Source organism: Triticum urartu, chromosome 5A (assembly GCF_056163025.1).
Source record: "Triticum urartu cultivar PI428250 chromosome 5A, HENAU_Tu73, whole genome shotgun sequence".
Classification (NCBI taxonomy): Eukaryota; Viridiplantae; Streptophyta; class Magnoliopsida; order Poales; family Poaceae; genus Triticum; species Triticum urartu.
In genome coordinates this window covers 645,067,474-645,073,473 of record NC_141877.1, presented here as the reverse complement: position 1 = coordinate 645,073,473, position 6,000 = coordinate 645,067,474, and positions in this window count along the sequence as shown.

The following is a 6,000-nucleotide window of genomic DNA, read 5'->3' as shown; positions in this document are numbered from 1 at the left end:
TGTAAATTAATAGTAATGGATGCAAATGACAGCGGTGCTCTCCAACTGGTGCTTTTTAATAAGAGGATGATGACTCAACATAAAAGTAAATAGATAGGCCCTTCGCAGAGGGAAGCAGGGATTTGTAGAGGTGTCAGACCTCGGTTTTGAAATAGATATGAATAATATTTTGACCGGTATACTTTCATTGTCAACATAACAACCGAGAGATCTCGATATCTTCCATGCTACACACATTATAGGCGGTTCTCAAACAGAATGGTAAAGTTTATACTCCCCCTCCACCAACAAGCATCAATCCATGGCTTGCTCGAAACAACGAGTGCCTCCAACTAACAACAATCCTGGGGGAGTTTTGTTTGCAGTTATTTTGATTTGATTTGCATAAAGCATGGGACTCGGCATCACGGTGACCAGCCATTTTCTCGTGAGTGGGGAGCGGAGTCCACTCCTCTTGAGAATAACCCACCTAGCATGGAAGATACAGACATCCCTCGTTGATACATGAGCTATTCGAGCATACAAAACAGAATGTTTATTTGAAGGTTTAGAGTTTGGCACATACAAATTTACTTGGAATGGCAGGTAGATACTGTATATAGGTAGGTATGGTGGACTCATATGGAATAAATTTGGGGTTTATGGAATTGGATGCACAAGCAGTATTCCCGCTTAGTACAAGTGAAGGCTAGAAAAAGACTGGGAAGCGACCAGCTAGAGAGCGACAATAGTCATGAACATGCATTAAAATTAATCAACACCGAATGCAAGCATGAGTAGGATATAATGTACCATGAACATAAATATCATAGAGGCTATGTTGATTTTGTTTCAACTACATGCGTGAACATGTGCCAAGTCAAGCCACTCGAATCGTTCAAAAGAGGATACCACCCTATCATACCACATCAGAACCATTTTAATAGCATGTTGGCATGCAAGGTAAACCATTATAAGCTCCTAGCTAATTAAGCATGTCATAAGCAACTATAATCTCTAATTGTCATTGCAAACATGTTCATTCATAATAGGCTGAATCAAGAATGATGAACTAATCATATTTACATAAACAAGAGAGGTTGAGTTCATACCAGCTTTTCTCATCTCAATAAGTTCATCATCTAATCATCATTATTGCCTTTCACTTGCATGACCGAATAGTGTGGATAATAATTATAGTGCACGTGCATTGGACTAAGCTGGAATCTGCAAGCATTCAATTCAAGAGAGAAGACAAGGTAATATGGGCTCTTTGTTAGATTAACAATAATGCATATGAGAGCCACTCAACATTTTCATTATGGTCTTCTCCTCTCGACCCCCAAAGAACAAGAAAATAAATAAAACTATTTACACGGGAACGCTCCCAACAAGCAAAAAGAAGAACAAGAAATATTTTTGGGTTTTATTTTAATTATTACTACTACTGGCATGGAAAGTAAACTAACTAAGAGCTACAACTATTTTTTTGGTTTTTTCTTAAGGTTTATCAAACACACAAGAAGAAAACATAAAAAGGGAAATAAAGTAGCATGGGTATTACAATGAAAAAGTATGAGCACCGACAACTAGCATGAGTGTGTGAACATGAATGCAATGTCAGTGAGAGATACGTACTCCCCCAAGCTAAGGCTTTTGGCCTAAGTTGGTCTATGGACACGGCTGGCCTGGCGGGTATCCAAAGTAATAGTTGGGGTCGTACTGAGAAGAATCCCACTGGTGCCACTGGTTGGCGATCTCTTCCGGATTCCACTGATAAACAGACTGCCGGTGAGGATCAAATTGTGCTTCCGGCTCTGGCTCTGTAGCTGGTGTGGGGTTTCGGTAGGCGTGAATGGCCTACGGCGGAACAAGGTACTTGTCTACAGATAAGTCAAACAAGGAAGGAGCAGGCAAAGTAATAGTCTCAGGGTGATTTTTATCAAATATCAGCTTGTACTTAAGCATCTTTTCCTTATTCTTAACGATAAAATCATGTGCTACCATACTCTTATAGTCTAGAAAAACAGGAGGCAGCAACTTCTCTTCCTTCTCATAATGTCTAATAGGTATGTTAAAATGTGCAGCGAGGTGCGAGGCAAAGATACCTCCCAAGATGGTGCCCTTAGTACGGTTAAGATTTAACCTCTTTGCAACAATAGCTCCCATACTAAATGTGTCATCACGGAACAAGGCATGGCACAAAATAACAATATCAGGGGCAGTAAGGTTGCCACAGTTTCCGCGACCAATTAAACATCTACTAGCAAATATAGCAAAGTAACGTAAAACAGGAAAATGTATGCTAGTAATTCTTGCATCGGAAACTTTCCTCGTTTCCCCTACAACAATTGTATCAATAAATCCTTCCACATCATCACGATGTGGTTCCTCTACACTGCCCTCAAAAGGGATCAAACAAACCCGGCAAAAATCACGAAGTGACATCTCCTTATGCTCATCATATAAATAAAATTCCACCGTAGGTGGTGAGCTCCTAGCATGGAAATGAAAGTTTTGCACAAAGATATTGGTGAGTAAGAGATATTGTTTGTGCTGGTCGTGGAGGAAGGCGGTGAGGCCTGCATTCTCAGCCAATTCATAGAAATCATCATAAATCCTGGCTGCTCTCAAGAAATCATCACAAGGACATTCACACGGCCGAACCTCCGCGGTGCGAGGGAGATTATACTTGGGCTTCTTCTTCTCTTCACTTTGTTTATGCTTCGAGCTTCGGCTCGATGAGCCCCTCAAAAATCTCTTCATCTTTTTCTGAAATTTTCTGAAATTTTTAGTAACTTCAACATAAAAAGCGAACCAAACTCAACAAAATTGATAGCAACTACTCCTACAAGTGCCTAGAGGCAATATCCTGCATTAAAACTACTTTTGACCATATAAATTTGACATGCAGGCTCAAGAACAGGGTCACCTAAGCAGCAAAAATTTGCAATAAAGAACAAAAACTAATTGGACCATTGGAGGAGTCACATACCAAAGAACAATCCCCCAAAGCAGTTTTATGAATGGAGCTTTGAGCAAGGAGATCGAAAATGGCAGCAAGATGAGCTAGAACTCGTGGTTGAGTGGTTAGTGATTTTTTTGGGACGAAGAAGGAGTGTGTGGTGGCTGGAATAAGTGGAGGGGAGCCACCATGGGCCCACGAGGCAGGGGGCGCGCCCAGGAGGTGGGCGCACCCTAGACCCTCGTGGCTAGGTGCTTGCTCCCCTTGCTGTGTTCTCAGTGCCAGATATTCTCAAATATTCTAGAAAAAATCATATTTAAATTTCAAGGCATTTGGAGAACTTTTATTTTTGGGGTATTTTTTATTGCATCGATATTTCAGAAAACAGACAGAAAAAATACTATTTTATTTATTTAATATAAATAACAGAAAGTAAAAAGAGGGTACACAGAGTTGTGTTTCCTAAATTCATCCATCTCATGCTCATCAAAAGGAATCCACTAACAAGGTTGATCAAGTCTTGTTGACAAACTCATTCCGAATAACATGAAACTGGAGAAATTTCGAATAACACTAGGTTACCTCAACGGGGATATGCATGTCCCCAACAATAAGAATATCATATTTCTTCTTGACAGTAGGAAGAGGAAATTCAAAGGGATAATTAGATTTATGCCCCTAGCTGTGTCCCACTCGTTTGTTTTACCCCTAATTCCCAAAAGTCACCAGTTCTGTCCAAATCACTTTGCTCCGCTTATGCTTTTGCCCTTTGACCGTTTGACCGTCAGTTTGAAAACTTCATAACTAATTCATACTAAATCAGAAAAATGCAAATAAGATACCAAAATGTTCAGAAAAACATCACCTATATGTCAGTGTCATTTCCATCCATGAAAAAAGTGTTGGAAAGTGCCCATCTGAGTTTTAGCTCTTATGCTACCACCATGAATACTAAAATCTAAAAAAGTTCAAAAAAATTCAAAAATAGTTTGGTGGCAAAGAATGACAAATGTTTTAAGTGTCTGCCAAGTTTCATCAGGGAATAACATTCATGGGTGCCACGGCAAAAAAACAATCAGCACTCCAAAATATATTATTTTTTACCACGACTTCCACGAATGTCGTTCCCTAATGAAACTTGGCAAGCACTTAGAACACTTCTCGTTCTTTGCCACCATATTTTTTTGAATTTTTTTGAATTTTTTTAGAGTTTACTATTCATGGTGGTATCAAAAGAGCTAAAACTCGGATGTGCACTTTCCAACACTATTTTCATGAATGCAAATGACACTGACATATAGGTGATGTTTTTCTGAACATTTTGGTATCTTATTTGCATTTTTTTTGATTTTGTATGAATTAGTTATGAAATTTTCAAACTGGCGGTCAAACGGTCAAAGGGCAAAAGCATAAGAGGATCAAAGTGACTTGGACAGAACCGGTGACTTTTGGGAATTAGGGGTAAAACAGACGAGTGGGACACAACTAGGGGCATAAATCTAATTATCCCAAATTCAAAACCTCCAATAGTAATTGTTGAAATTTTTCAAATAGAATTGATACTGTGGACTTGAGGTTGTTTCCTCGGGAAGTTTACCGTATGCTCATTACCATTAACATGAAAAGTGACATTGCCTTTGGTGCAATCAATAACAGCCCCTGCAGTATTCAAAAAGGGTCTTCCAAGAATAATAGACATACTATCGTCCTCGGGAATATCAAGAATAACAAAGTCTGTTAAAATAGTAAAGTTTGCAACCACAACAGGCACATCCTCACAAATACCGACAGGTATAGAAGTTGATTTGTCAGCCATTTGCAAAGATATTTCAGTAGGTGTCAACTTATTCAAATCAAGTCTACGATATAAAGAGAGAGGCATAACACTAACACCGGCTCCAAGATCACATAAAGCAGTTTTAACATAGTTTCTTTTAATGGAGCATGGTGTAGTTGGTACTCCTGGATCTCCAAGTTTCTTTGGTATTCCACCCTTAAAAGTATAATTAGCAAGCATGGTGGAAATTTCATCTTCCGGTGTCTTTCTTTTATTAGTAAAAATTTCCTTCATATATTTAGCATAAGGGTTCATTTTAAGCATGTCAGTCAAACGCATATGCAAAAAGATAGATCTAATCATTTCAGCAAAGCGCTCAAAATCCTCATCATCCTTTTTCTTGGATGGCTTAGGAGGAAAAGGCATGGGCTTCTGAACGCATGGTTCTCTTTCTTTATCGTGCTTCCTAGCAACAAAGTCGTTACCAGATTGTGTTCCAGCATCAGAAATAGAAATATCATTGGGATTCTCAGGTGTGTCAATAACAGGTTCACTAGAATCATGCAAAGTCCTATCATTTTTATTTTTCTTCCTCTTAGAAGGACTAGGTGCATCTACATTAGTTCTCTGAGAATCTTGCTCAATTCTCTTAGGATGGCCTTCAGGATACAAAGGTTCCTAAGTCATTTTACCACCTCTAGTCACAATTCTAACAGCATTATCATTCGTATTGTTTAATTCATTGAGCAAATCATTCTGAGCTTTAAGTACTTGTTCTAATTGAGTAGTAACCATAGAAGCATGTTTACTAATAAGTTTAAGTTCACCTTTAACATTAGCCATATAATCACTCAAGTGTTCAATCATGTAAGCATTATGTTTCAATTGTCTACCAACATAAGTATTAAAATCTTCTTGCTTAACCAAAAAGTTATCAAATTCATCCAAACATTGGCTAGCAAACTTAGCAGGAGGGATTTCAGCTTTATCATATCTATAGAGAGAATTTACCTTTACTACATGTGTCGGGTTATCGAGATCGTGTATTTATTCAATAGGTGATGAATTAAGATCATGTATTTCTTCAACAGGAGGTAAATTCTTAACATCTTCAGCTTTTATACCTTTTTCTTTCATAGATTTCTTTGCCTCTTGCATATCTTCAGGACTGAGAAATAGAATACCCCTTTTCTTCAGAGTTGTCTTAGGAGTTGGTTCAGGAAGTGTCCAATTATTTTCATTAGTCAACATATTATTCAATAGAATTTCAGCTTCATCA